The sequence below is a fragment of the Callospermophilus lateralis genome, chromosome 4 (genome assembly GCF_048772815.1).
Source record: "Callospermophilus lateralis isolate mCalLat2 chromosome 4, mCalLat2.hap1, whole genome shotgun sequence".
NCBI classification, from domain to species: domain Eukaryota; kingdom Metazoa; phylum Chordata; class Mammalia; order Rodentia; family Sciuridae; genus Callospermophilus; species Callospermophilus lateralis.
In genome coordinates this window covers 83140870-83156529 of record NC_135308.1, presented here as the reverse complement: position 1 = coordinate 83156529, position 15660 = coordinate 83140870, and positions in this window count along the sequence as shown.

Below are 15660 nucleotides of genomic sequence, written 5' to 3'. Positions count from 1 at the left end.
CCAAGGTCTAACATGTTGAAAGATTTTTAAAAAATGTTTCCTAAGGGTACAACTACAAAAAAAGAGATTAAAAAAAGACAGTAAGAGATATTAGAGATATTATTGACTCAATGAATGTGAAATCTAAACAAGAAGTTCAAATTTGAAAAGGTCTGTAGGAGTAAGCATCTCATCACAAGATAGGTTTCAACATGGAACAAGACAAACAAATGGAATTCTTGAATTGTCAAACCAGAAGAATCTTAAAATCTTAATATCCTATGATTCTTTTCTATGCTCAAAGGGAAGAAATAGATGGAGCCAATGCTTCCATTTATAAAGCCAGCTGTCAGCTCCCTTCCACTCAGAACAGGGAAAGAGTCATACAGTCACAAAAATAAGCTGAAGAAAGCTAAATAATCAGGACAGACAGAATAGCCATGTGAGGGTGGGCAAATAAGGAGGTGATCGTTACTAAGCTCTAATTGTTTCTGAATTTTAGGCCCATACTTTTATTCTTCTTTAGTGTGCATGGATGACATATTTACTTATTTATAAAAAAAAAAATAAAAGCAGCCCTGAACCCAGGGGCGCTTAACCACTGAGCCACATCCCAGCCTGTTTTATTTTTTTTTTTTTTTACTTTGAGATGGGGTCTCAATAAGTTGCTTGGAACCTCACTAAGATGCTAAGGCTGGCCTTGAGCTTGTGATCCTCCTGCCTCAGCCTCCCAAGCCCTTGGGAATATAGCCACGTGCCATTGCACCCAGTCACATATTCTTTTTAGATAACTGATATAACTCTTTAATTCTCATTATAACCATAATCCTGGGCTGTAAATTAAATGTGACCAAAAGCTGGTAGGCAACTGCTATACTTTGGAATCTTTAGTGTCCCCCAAAGTCCATGTGGTAAGGCTTTCTCCCCGGTGTGGTGTTATTGGGAGGTGATGGGCTTTTAGGAGTCAGGGCTTCAGGTTGTAGAGTTCTTAAAAAGCATAGTAGGACTTCAGCCCTTTTTCTTTTTCTTTTCTTTTACTTACTGACCGGGAAGTGAGTAGTTCTTGATCCCCACTATGATGGGCTGCCTCGCTACAGACCCAAATGATCTTGGACCAATAGAACCAACCAATCATGCACTGAAACATCCAAAATTGTGAGCCAAAATAAATCTTTTTCTATTTATATTACTTAGCAAAATCACTTAGCTTGTCTATACTCAGTTTCCTTACCTGAAAAATAAGGATAATAACATCTATCCTAATTACCATATAAGTTATTATAAGGAGGGGGTGGATAGGAAGGGCAGCACAATACAATAGACACTAGTATGGCCCTATGTATAAATGTGGCTGTATAACCAATGTGATCCTGCAATCTGTACACGTGAAAAAATAAGATTAAGATTACGTACCCCATTTGAATCAAATGTATGATATGTCAAGATCATTGTAATGTTTTGAGCAACTAATTAAAAAATTTTTTAAAAAGTTATTATGAGGATTAAATTGAATAATTAGAATATTTTAATTACTAAGTGCACATTTAGTATATGAGGGAGGTAAACATGCATAAAGAGTTCCTGAGCTAGGTTAGATATTTTTACAGACACTACTATATACTTCTTGATATAGAACTTACAAAAATAAATATATGTCAACCATTTGTTAGCAAATCAAAAGTCACTTCTTTTTTTATTTTGTTTTAACATTTAGTACCAATCCTTAAAATAGCAGCTTCCTATATGTTATATACAGAAATGTGAAAAAATATTAATTTATGTATCTCTGCATTTTTTATAAAGCCAACACTTTTGAACTAAATCTGATGGATATCTTTATCAAATAAAAGACCAATTCAAGATAGAATAATAAAATTGCTTGGGTTTCTTCAGTGTCTCTCATTTCCCTTCCCTTGATCTTTCACTACTACTTTTTACCTCTAAGATAAATGCCACCCTATAGCAGCCCCCTCAATTCAAACGCCTTTAAAAACCTCCCTTTGGTAAATAATTGCAATCAGTTTCATGTACTCTGATACATGAAAATCAGTGTAGGAACTTTTCCATAGATAATTGCCTTTTAAGATTCATCTATCAATGTGGCCTGAAAGCTGAGTCTCTGTTTAATTTAAGGAAATTGAGGAAGGTTAGACACAGTGAGCAAGGAGAGAAGATCATGCATATAGTTGCTCCATCCTCTGTCCCTGTTGGCTCTAGAACTTCATAATCTGCACCACTGAGAGAATTATAGTAAGCTGTTCTACTAGGCCAATGTGTGAACAATGCTGAAGCTGAACATTTTGGTGTGAGTAGCTGTTTTCCTGGCCATTAGTCACAAAATGTCAATGTTTATGTAACTACAGTCAAAATCCAGAGGCACCAGTTTGACCAAAACTTTCCTCTCTCAATATTACACTACAGTTTTGTACACAACTTACATGAATGTAGAACTGTGTGGTTATAGCACATTGGCTGGAAAATTATGTTTTCCTTGACAGCAATTAGGGTTTTACCCAAAGATGGTCCAGCCTGAAACAACATTTAAAGGCATATTTTTAAAATTAAGGAAAAAAATACTGCTAATGAAGCAAGGAAACCATACACCAGATCCAGAACACCTACACTACATTTCAGCCATCATTCTAACTCTTCTCTACATTTGCAAAATAATTAACACTTTTACAATTATACATATTAAACATGCATTGAATTCATAAATCTTCTGTTTGCAAAATGTTCAAAGTATCTTATAGGTATTTTTCTCTGTAAGAAAAAACAATAGTCCTTAAAACATCCATGATTACTTAAAAAAAGAATTGGCAATAAAAAATATTGAGCAATTTCAGCCTTCAGGAATTATGTAATTTTAAATTGAAAAGAACCCTACCCATTCTGATATTAAATAACTTTTCCCTCTACTCTCCTCCCCAAGTTCATTGTTAAGCAGTCATCAACTGAAAACAATGTCAAATGAAAAGTGAGGTCCATTTGTCAGGGAACTGAAGTGTAGATAGATGATTGTGATTAGTTTGAGCAAATAATTAGCCTAGAGGGTTAAGACATTAAACGTATCAATTTGAGTCTAGTCAACCTCCTTCTAAGCAATAATAATCATAGTAATAAAAACAATAGTAATAATTGCCATTTACTGAACACTACCTATGTATTAGACACTGTTCTAAACCCTGTACAAACTTTGTTCATTCTGTCCTAATAATGACCATCTGAGATGAACAGTAATTAAAAGTATGTGAGGTAAAGAAGTATGCTCAAGATCAACAGACTAGAAGAAGTACAAACAGAATTGAAGCCCAGATCTGCCTGTCTCTTGCACAGTTGTGTCCTTTGGTCATGCAGGGACTTGAAAGAGGTGTTGCCATGGAGAAATAAAGTCTAAAGGGTTGGCCAAAAGATGCTAAAACCGTGTCTGGAATTCATGTAGACTGAAGTAGAAAATTATAAAACCTACATATGAGAGTTTGTGAGCTTGGAAAACCCTGTCAAATTCAAAGAAGTAGCAGAGCCATAAAGAAGCAACTAAGCATTACCATTTCAAATGGTCAAGAATTAAACATGGAGAAGATTGCTAAATGAGAAAAAGGCCTGTGACAGCTATTCAGGAAAATATATTCAGAGTGCTAAAGGTCATAAACACAAGTCAGGGATGGGGACAAAGCCAAGGCCAAACATCGCTGTTCTCCATATCCAGTGACAGGAGTGAAGAGCCAGTCATAGGAAAGGAAGCTGTAAGTGATTTTAGCTCATCAGTAACTCTGGAGCAGTGCTTATATTATTACCAAAAAAAAGTGGTGGGGAGATGAAGTGACCTGAAACATGTACGCTATTAGCATAATTATCTGACATATAGAAAATATTTGATATAGATTAGTTGCTATTTTAGTATTATTGTTCTAGAGGATCACTTACAGCTTTCGATTATAGTGTTGTCTAGTGCAAATAATCATTGACTGGGAGTCAGAACACCTGGTTTGAGTCTTTTGTTGACTTTGTACTGTGTTACCTGAGCAGAGTTGAGCAAGGAACCTTACCTGTCTGAGCTTCAATCTGTTTATATATAAAAATGATAATATAATATCCACTCACAAATTATTGGGAGGGTTAAGCAAGAATATGTGAGAAAATGATTAGTGCATTTGTCTCTGTAACCAAAATATATGACAAGAACAATTTAGGTGAGGGAAAGTTTATTTTCACTCACAGTTTTAGAGATTTAGTCCACAGCTGGCCAACTCCATCGTCCTGGACCCAAGGTGAAGCGGAACAACATGGCAAGAGGACATGGCAGAGAAGGGGAAGGGGCCACAGAGAAGATGAACCCTTCCAGGGGATGCCCCCAGTGACTCACTTCCTCCAGCCAGACGCCACCTGTCTACAATCACCACCCAGTCAGCTCACTCAAACTAGGATGAACTGATTAGGGTTACAGCTCTCAGTATCCAATCATTTCACTTCCTTCTTTAGCACAGGAGGTTTTGGGGGGACACTTCATACCTAAACAATTACCATAGTATTTGACAGGCCTAGATTCACTCATCCACATGAAAAAAATATTCAACAAAAATGTATTGAGAACCCAATTAGATGAAAAGCACTATTATAAGCACAGGTGATAGATGACGGAATAAAAGACATGGTCTCTAGCCTCACAAAGTTTACACTCTTGAGAATCCTAACGATGTATTTGTTTGATGTGCATTGCATACTGAATCAGAATAGTAATAAGATTTTCTCAGGATCATAACCCACAAGCCTGAACGTATGAATAGAAACAAGTGGGCAAGGGCTGACTGAAAACGGAAGCAAAGGGGATGAGGCAACAAGGCTGTCCGTCACTGTTCAGGACAGAAAACAGCACAAGAGTTTTCCTGGTTCTCAGAATCACAAAGTGCACAACTTATCAATAGCCGGTGGATCTGCAAAATTGTAATTTCAAACAAGAAAACACTAAAGAATAACAATAACAACAAAATAAACAGAAATCAATGGAAGTAACAACACCAAGACAGTAAGCACTTAAAATACTACCCATTTCCTCCAGAGCACATGCACTTGAATAAAGATATAGTTAACTTCTAACACAATGAGCTGCTGAGTGTATGAAGAATGAGGAATCCTTTGAAATCACTGGGGGAGTTCAAACACCTCATCAAAAACAAAATTCTCGTGTCTTCTCAGCTTCACAGAACCCAAGTTTTAACAATAAAATGAGGTCAAGTTGTAGAAAAAATGTATTAAAATGATGAAGCTCTAATCATTATATTTATGTAAGCAATAGTAACAGCTCCAAGATGCCTAAGCAAAAGCAACAGAAATTGGGGAAAAAAATTATAGCGAAGTCTTATAGCCTAAAGAAGTCAGGAAGACCTAAGAGAAAATTAAGCAAACAATGGGGCATAAGAAGATAAAGAAGTGAAAACAGTGAGGTACATGTCCCTATCTAATAGCTCCAATGTCTGGATCAGCTCTGAGGATGCTTCTGTAGGTTGCTTTCTCTCATGATGATGATGATGATAATGATGGTGATGATGATGATATGTGTGTATGAGGGGGGGGGACACTTCTGATTTACTGCTGGATGCTATTTGTAGAAAAACAGAAAAGACTGAGTAAGTGTTGCTCACGTGCTGAAATGAACACATTTCCTCTGGGGCAGTCAGCACAGGAGTTGAGTCCATCTGGCTGGCAGTTTTAGTTCCTTGGATTTGGTTTTGTTCTCTCACCTTCAGGGCGCCACTTCAAACTCCTTCAGCCATGGGCCGCTGTTACCTCGAGCTTGTGTGGGGTCTGAGGTGCTGAGGGCTCTCCACTTTCTGCCCTGCTCTCGGTTCTCAGGAGGTCCTGCAACCTGCACTCCAAAGGCAAGGTGGCCTCCGCAGCCTTCTCCACCCTCTGCAGTAGTCTGGGGTTGCTTGCTGGCTTCTTGCTGTGAGTCTTGTTGACTGAAGGGTCCCTTGTCTCCCTGCCAAACTCTGCCTAATATCTTTGAGGGATTGTATGGAAATTTCCCACCTATTTCCCCTTCTGCTTTATATCATTGCAGACTCCTGATCCAGACCTATGTCCCCTCTCCACCCCAAGGCACATGGCTTTTTCTTTAAATTGAAAGCAGAATCAGAAAACAGGGTGACAGTTTGAACCCGTTTTCATCTCCAAGGAGGAGTCTCTCTGATCTCTTATCCTGTCCTCAATCTTAATGGACACCCAGCAGAACTCATGAGAAAGAGCTTGATGATGACCCAATTCTCCTTGGTCTGGGTTTCTAGCAGATCCTAAAGTATCTCATTAGCCTACAGTTGGCCTTTGGAATTTGTTAAAAATTTAACTGTGCACTTTTTACCTGCTCTAATGGCATCTGCCTCTCTATCCTTTACTTCAAAAAGATGAAGACCTTCCTCAGAGGGTCTATCGCTGTTTGAAATTCAGTCCATCTGGTTATCCTGTCACCTTGGCTCTTTTTATAGATTCAACAAAATTTATGATTTTGTAGATTAGTTGACTTTTTTCTGATTTTTATGGTGGGAGTTGCAAATTCATAAGGTTTCTATAGACTAAGTGGAATGACTCAGATACAGCTGGCAAACTCGAATGCCTAAGGAGTCCAGGTTAAAAAAATATATACATTATTAAACCAATCTAGGGGGGAAAGGTGTGTATTATGCCTCTATGAAGAATGCATGACCTACCTGAAGGCATTCAAAAATTTTTAAATAATTTTAAGCATGCTAACCTGAAAATAGCTTCTGAATTAATCTGACAAGTTGTGTGATCCATAATTAAGATGTCAGCAGATTTTTCTGTGCTCAAACCTGATTGAGCAACTGGTTGATGCATAATTGAAAAGAACTTTAAATTGTATCATTTTCCACCTAAAGGATGTTCTTATTGTCATGTCTGGGGAACTCTATTTAATCCTGTACTATTTTTAATATTTTTAAATAAATGTTTCAAATGAAGATATGAAAAGAATAGTATTCCAGTTGTTTTGCATGAAATTAAGCCAAGAATAATTGTTAATGCACTTCGTATTAGGATTCATGAAGTCTTTGACAAGCTCAAATAAAGGCTTCATATGCATAAGTGTAAGGTTCTAAAATTGGACTTGATAAATCTACTGCAAATTTACAGGTGCATAGGGTTGGAAAGGCCTGACTTAATAATAGAAGTTCATCTGGGAATAATTATGATTTATAATAGGTAAAAATTCACTGAGTCAAAGAATGACATAATTTTCCAAAAAGAAAAAAAAATCTGCTTCAACTTAGGTTATATCAGTGAAAGGAGAGAGTCAAAACAAAAGCTTTTGGTCCCATGGTTTGGTCACATGTGCAGTGTCCTGGGCCACATTTCACAAGGGTCACTGACTTGCTGGAATCCACAAAAAGGAAGATGACCATGCTGATAGTTTGGATTCAGTCTTATGAGGAGAAGCTGAGTCAGAATGTTGAGTCTGGAAAAAGAAAATTTGGAAGAACAGAACAGCACCCTCAAATATTAGGAAAAAGCAGTGATGGATTATTCTAAACAACAGTGGATGAGTTGTAACTAGATGAAACTGAATAAGTTTTATTTGACAAGATATTACTTTGAGGGTAATGTGGATTGAAATATTTTCCCCTCTGTTCAGTGGGAAAAAAATGTGGTGAGTAGAGAAATGGGATTTAGGCTTGTACAATTTGTTGCTAATCAATGCAAGATTTGTAATGTGTCTCAGAGGAAAAAGCAAAAGATCTGTTAGCATAAAACCAGGTAGGATTGTGAATAACATAAAAAGAAGATCAATATAAGTTTATGGGTGAAATTTCATCTCAAACGGATGAGTCTTTGAAAGAAAACTCATCTTTAAACTGGCAGAATGGATTTGGCCTCAGATACTCGCAGAACCCAAGAGGAAAACAGCTACAGCATGAATGTAAAACTCTCCACTATTCTCTATCCCCATTCCACCCAGGAACAAAAGAGCTTACTTCCCACAAAATGGTGGGAATGAATGGTGACTTTGTCAGACTTCATCTTTATTTATGGTCTGGATATGAAGAGTTTGTCCCTCAAAGTTTGAAGAGTTAAAGTCTTGGTCCCCAGGAAAAAAATGTTCAGAGTGGGCTTTCAGGATATGATTGGATCATGAGGACCCTAGCCTCATTAATGGATTAATCCATTTGATGGATTAATAATTTGAATGGATTATTGGAAGGTGGTGGAAACTATAGGAGGTTGGGCCTAGTTCAAGAAAGAAGGTCACTGGGGGCAGATCCTAGGAGGGTACTTTTTGTCCTGGGTCTCTTTTGTTTCTCTCTCTCTTTCTATCTCTCTATCTATCTCTTTCTCTCTCTCTATCTATATCTATCTCTCTATCTCTCTTCTTCCATGAAATAAATAGTCAGTAGCTTTCTTCGGCCATGCTCTCTGCCATGATGTTCTGCCTCACATCAGGCCCAAAGCAATGCAGCTAGCTGACCATGGACTGAAACCTCTGAAATTGACGCAAAATAAATCTCTTTTTCTCTATGTTGTTTTTCACTGGTTGACACAGTGACAAAAAGCTGACTAACCCACCTTCAGCTGACTGACATCACAGAGAAGCAGTACCTGGGTGGAGGAGAAAGGCCTGGGTGGACAGAAGCTACAAATTGTTCAATACAATTGATGCTGAGGATATTAGAAGTATATTTCTAGGGGATGGTTTGTAACCCCAGGGAAGGAGGGGTTGGATTAAGAGCCATTATCTTCATTGGGGAAACAGATTAAAGAAAAACTTCAATGGGCAGACTGTTGAGCCACACAAAGCATTTACTCATATGATCCATCAGGAAAAGTAAGATTCATCTTCCCTGGATTATACCCCTTTGTCCAGGGTGTTGATATAAACGTAGTAAAAAGGCTTTCAGTTCATTTGTTCATTATACCTTAATGAACAAACTGGAAATGCATAAAGAAGGGATTATTAAATATGAAACCATCATACCAAAACAGAAGTATCTTAGTTTCAAAGTAATTGTGCAACTAAGTGCACAACCATTAATCCATGCAATGCAGAGATCTGCTGTGGTTGGTGTCAACCTCAACCCACTCAGCAAGCTTTGTGTACATGAGAAATAACCAGGGCTTCAAAGAAAATCATTGCCAAAGTGGGGAAATGCTGGAGCACTGTGCAACAGAAAACTCTAAAGTGTGTCATACACTGTTGGTGGGACTGCAAATTGATACAGCCAATATGGAAGGCAGTATGGATAGTTCTTGGAAAATTGAGAATGGGACCACCATTTGAACCAGCTATCCCTCTCCTCAGTCTATACCCAAAGGACTTAAAAACAGAATACTACAGGGACACAGCCACATCAAGGTTTATAGCAGCACAATTCACAATAGCTAAACTGTGGAGCCAACCTAGATTCCTTTCAGTAGATGAATGGGTAAAAAAAAAAATGTGGCAAATATACACAATGGAATATTACTCAGCAATAAAAGAGAATAAAATCATGGCATTTGCAGGTAAATCAGTGGAGTTAGAGAAGATAATGCTAAATGAAGTTAGCCAATCCCAAAAAACAAATGCCGAATGTTTTCTCTGATATAAGGAGGCTGATTCATAGTGGGGTAGGGAGGGGGTGCATGGGAGGAATAGGCAAACTCTATTTAGGGCAGAGGGGTGGAAGGGGAAAGGAGGGGGCAGGGGGTTAGAAATAATGGCGGAATGTGATGGATATTATTATCCAAAGTACATGTATGAAGACATGAATTGGTGTGAACATACTTTATACAACCAGAGATATGAAAAATTATGCTCTATATATGTAGTAAGAATTATAATGCATTCCACTGTCATATATAAATTTTTAAAAATTAATTTTAAAAAAAGAAAACTCTAGAGTGTGAAGAAATACTTACCTCAGAATATTATGTCATTACACATATATGTACACACACACACACACACACACACACACACGCGTTCTTTAAATCCAAAACACAGACTTATAAGGAACCTCACTGGAATGAGGCTGCAGGGATGTTTATGTGATAATGCTGCCTTCTCCTTGATTCATTGCCGATTTTGTCATCCTAATTCTTCCTCATTCCACCTTTGAAAACTCAGTCCCGCCCTGTATCCAGACTGCCTCACATGCACTTCATGTGGGTACCTCAGGGGGACCCAGAGCAGAGTGCCCTTATGGAAATGCTGTATCTTCAGTTGCTATTCTCTCCATTCTGGAACTTGGGCTCAGACTTATCTAGACTAAGTCTTCCTAAACATGTACTTTCAGTACCTTCAACCCTATGTCTTGAAAATTTTAAACCTTTCATCCTCCACTGAAAATTGATGGTCTTGGTACTATACCTCACTTCTAATTGTCATTCCCTCAGTAATTAACATCATTAATTACATCCCCTTTGCAAAATGAAGCCTTTTGCCTGCATCTCCTCCTGACTGCAAGGTCCTTGTTACCCAGGAGCTGGCCCTTAACAATGCATAGATCTGGGTTCCTGCAAGCTGGGATCATACCTGATTGGCTACTGCTGCATCCCCAGGGCCTCACACAGAGCTCATGCTTTGCAAATACATTATTAAAAACTGCATAAATGAATGGCACTGTGGTTTGAATATGTCCCCCCACCATGAATGTGTTAGACACTTCATCCCCAAATGTATAAGCTAATGGTATTTGAAGGTGGACCTTTGGGAGATGATTACAATGAAATGAGGTCAGGAGGATGGGATCCCTATGATGGCATTAGTGGCTTTATAAGAAGAGGAACAGAATCCAGAGTTAGCATAATCACTCTAACAATACAATGTGATGCCCTTAAGATAACAAGAAGACCCTCACCAGGTGCTGGCATCATGTTCTTGAATGTCTCAGCCTCCAGAACCATTAGCTACCTAAATCTCTATTCTTTCTAAATTACTCAATCTAAGGTATTCAATTATATCCATAGGAAACAAGTCAAAACTTATGGCTATCCATCTCTTAGTATTCTCAAATCACTCTGCTCTACCCCAATTATGAGATTATATTGGATCTTCTAGCACCCACTGGGCCTCCAGAGCTGTGGACAAATCAGTCATAGTCCGTGGACATTTGCCAATTTGTGAGCCTGGGACTCAGAACCTCTTATGGGCCACTAAGAATTCTGTCCTATCTTTCCCAGAAAGAGTGGATTTCCTGGGGTGATGAGTCATGTCCAGTTATTGAAATTTGGAAACATTAACTCATTTGTTCATTCAACACTTTTTTAAAAGATTATTTTAGATGTCGATGGACCTTTATTTTACACATTTATGTATATTTGGTGCTGAGAATCGAACTCAGTGCCCCACACATGCTAGGCAAGTGCTCCACCACAGAGCCACAACTCTTCATTCAACACTTTTTGAATGCCAACTGTTGCATGCAGAGTCTGTGCAGCATAAGTTGTTCTGTCAACAATGTGGAAGAGGACAGTCACAGTTTATAAAAAGTAGAAAATAACTGAGGGAGCTTTGCTCATTTTTATAAGGGTGTTGAAGGTAAATGAGGAGTGACAGGTTAAAACACAAATAACTCAAAACTGTTCTGTCTACCAAACTATGGGGTTTCTATCAGATCACTTTCCTGTGAATAACAAAAATATCTGGCAGTAAAACAACCCTATAAAATTGACACAGATCTAAAGAAGTTCAACAAGATCCAAATAAGAACTGAGAGGACATGCCAAGCCTAGGGGTCATGGAAAAAGATACAGCTCCTCCCTGGACAAGGCCCTCTATTGACTACTTTGAGCCATACTCTGAAAGTAGTTTTAGAAAATTTGTCTGGGGTGTTTAGAATTTTTTTCAGGGGGAAAAGGTATTGAGAATTGAACTCAGGGGCACTCAACCACTGAACCACATCCCCAGCCCCATTTTTATTATATTTAGAGACAGGTCTCACTGAGTTGCTTAGCGCCTCACTTTAGCTGAGTCTGGCTTTGAACTCATGATCCTCCTCTCGAGCCCCTGGGATAACAGGCATGCACCACCGTGCCTGGCCTAGAATTTAATCTAGAAAACATTTCCAGAAAATTAGAAAACTTATTATTAAATAGCTACTTATAAAAAAATAAATAAATTTTTCTCACTTTGTTGGCTATCCCATGAGTTGTGGGTCTTCGAGTACTTTGCAGAGCATAAAGAGCACACTTTGAGCAACTGATAGTGCAAGTGGCATTAAGAATCTTAAGAGGGCTGGGGATGTGGCTCAAGCCTGGCATGCGTGCGGCCCGGGTTGGATCCTCAGCACCACATACAAACAAAGATGTTGTGTCCACCGAAAACTAAAAAATAAATATTAAAAATTCTCTTTCTCTCTCTCTCTCTCTCTCTAAAAAAAAAAGAATCTTAAGAAACTGAGGAGCAGGTTAAGTAGCTTGCCCAAGGTCAAACATAAAGGAAAAGGGAAAGCCAGAAAATTGAACCACAAATTCTTTCTCAAGAGTTCATGCTTGATTCCCCAACCTGCTTCTGAAACAGTTTGGTCCATGGGCCACTCTGGTGTTTTGTAGATTATTTCAATTTCATTGCAACACAACCCTGAAACATTGGTGTTTACCATTTTCTCTTACGGAGAAAATGAGAAAGAAAACTAATATGGCTTGTTCAAATTCACAAAAGCTAGAAAATGAAGAGGCAAAATTCTAACAGATCTGTACAGATTAAAAGTCTATATCCTTTTACCCACCAAGATAGCACAGATTGCATTTTGAAAAATTCAGTATCATCAAGCAAATGACAAGTGAGTGTACCTCACCTGTAAATTAACTAATACCAAACTATCACATAGGAACCTTAATGAGAATCTTGAAGGCAAAAGATGATGCTAAATATTGTCAAAAAATGATGCTAAATATTGTCAGAAAACATTTGCTTTTATTTTAATTCAAAAAATGTATACATACACAACATACATTGGACCTTTTCCCACCCCAGTTGGCTCTTCCTCTCTGCCTTCCTCTGGTTCTTTTTCCCTTTTAAACTTTGGACAAAGGAGTGTTATGAAAAGGTTACAAAAGTTTCTGCTGCCCTCTAGTGGTCTTATTCTGGAAGTGGTGGTCACACTAGGGAAATTAAAATCTTTAAGACAATAATAAAAAGGGGGTGGTGGAGCAGCTTGTAATCCCAAACCTCAGGAGGCTGTGGCAGGAGAATTGAGAGTTCAAAGCCAAACAGAGAAGGCTGCATTGTGGCTAAGTGGTAGAGCCCTCACTTAGCATATGTGAGCCTCAGCACCACATAAAAATAAAATAAAATTATTGTGTCCATCTACAACTAAAAATATTTAAAAAAACAAAACCAGCCTCAGCAATTTAGCAAAGCCCTAAGCAACTTAGCAATACCTGAGAGATTAAGTAGCTTGTCCAAGGTTGAATATTAAGGAAGCAGGCGAGTCAGGAATTGAACAGAGGTATCTTTCTCAGGAGTCCACGTTCTCCTTATTATCTGATTTGCTTAGAGACACTACAGTCCATGGGTTTCACTGTGCTATTACATTGCCTGATAACACTTACATGATGGAATGCTGTAGTTCAAACATAAATAAGTATGAAATTATGTGGGAACATGTTTACATTGAAATAGTAAGAGAGAAAACAGTAGGACAAACTATATACTTACCATTTCAGTTCAAGAGTGTGTGTGTGAGTGTGTGTGTGTGTGTGTGTGTGTGTGTGTATAAAATCAAAATTTAAATTTCTTCACGTAAGGGGTTATAGATGATTTTTGTTTTTTCTTTTATGTTTTTTAAATATTCTTAACTTTTGTTAATGAGACAGAACTGCTATGATTATCAGAAAATATCCTAAAAAATACTTAGGTTGCTGAAAAAAAAAAAATCAATACCAGAATTTTCAAAAATAGGATTTAGTTCTCTCAACAGATAGTGAAGCACCATATACGCTCAGTGAAATAAAACTATTATTGCTTTATATAATATTTTCAACTCTATAAAGTTAAGGAATCTGAGGATCAGCACAGATCACTCATTTTAAATTAGTTCAGCCAGCATTTGGAGAACTAGACTCATAATCCAAATTTTCAATCTATAATTCAAGTTCTCTCCATAACACCTCAATATCCTGAAGTAACTTTTAATAATGAAGAATTTTGAAAGTCCAAATAGAGGTGTAATGGTTAATTTGAATTGTCAACTTGATTGAATTAAGAGATGCTAAAGGGCTGGGGTTGTAGCTCAGTGGTAGAGTGTGAGGCACTGGATTTGATTCTCAGCACCACATATAAATAAATAAAATAAAGGTCCACTGACAACTAAAAAATATTAAAAAAAAAAAAAAAAGAGATGCCAAAGATTAAAAGGCTTCTGGGTGTGTCAATGAAGACGTGTCAAGGAATGATTGGCGTGTGAGATAGCCAACTGAAGTGGAGGCCCTCCTTAAGCATGGGCAGCACATTCAGTAGGTTGGAGACTTGGGTGGAATAAAAGTTGGAAGAACAAGGAAGCAGGAGCAGATGCAAACTCCATTCTTCTTGAATGGGTTCTTGATTGCTGCTGGGATCTCCTGAGGTCATCAGACTCTCTCTCCTTCATTCTTTCCAAGCGGACTCTGCTAGTGATTCTCCAGTGAGTTTCCAGAAGCCTTCGGTCCTGGACTGGTCCCTGTTGTTCTGAGGCTTCAGCATCATGGACTGTGCAGCTACTGGTTCTTCCAGCTCTCCAGCCTGCAGACAGCCATTGTGGACTACCCAGCTTCTGGTTGTGTAAGCCAATCTAATAAATCCCTTTTTTATAATCATACCTCCTGTTAGTTGTGTTCCTCTAGAGAAAACTGACTAAAACAGGAGATTTTCATACATTGCTCGTGGGAACCATCAAATCCAAACAATACGTATTCCTTTGATTTATGGTCATTGTTACGGAACTGGGGCCTTCCAAGAAACCGAGGCAGCATGAAGACCCCCTCTTCAAACCCCGATTCTTGTGATCAAGTCAGAAAGATTTCCAACATGTTGCCCAGAATAACAGGAATGAGTTTACTAAAGGGATGGGGGAAGGGAAAGAGAACATTCTCAAGGGAGAAAGTGGGTCCTCTCAGAGAAGAGACACACAACATGCCTCTCCTGCACTCCAGTTTTACTGGAGATCCCAGAGAATTTCCAGAGTCCCACCCAGATCCACCTCTTGAGTTCTGGCTCTCAGCAGGATGATATCAGACTTTCAAGTCCCCACAATCATGGCAACTCTAAGTCATCTTGGCTCATGCTGAGCAGTTCCAATTGGATTCTTAACCATACTATTTTTTTACAGTTTTTGTGGTTAGGAGGAACTATCCTCATTTCCCAGAGTTTCAGGATCTGGTCACAAAACCCTCCTGGATTGCTCCTACTGACATTTTCTTGGGTCTGCATTTCTTCTGCAGCTAACAGGTAGTTTCCTGAGAAATGTGACCATGTCCACTAAGGCCAGGCAGGGCTGCAGGTAAATTTCTTCCTGGAAAAGAAAGCATGTGGGGGATCTGCACAGTGGGCCCATTTTATAGAGTTATTCCTTTATCCTCAGGTTCCCACCATTCACATCTGTCTGTCCCCTAACATCATCTCTAGAAAGGAGTCTTAAAAATTGTGAGAAAACGCACAAAGATTTTTGTTCAAAATATATTCACAAGTTGTTGATTATAATAATACAAAGTTGA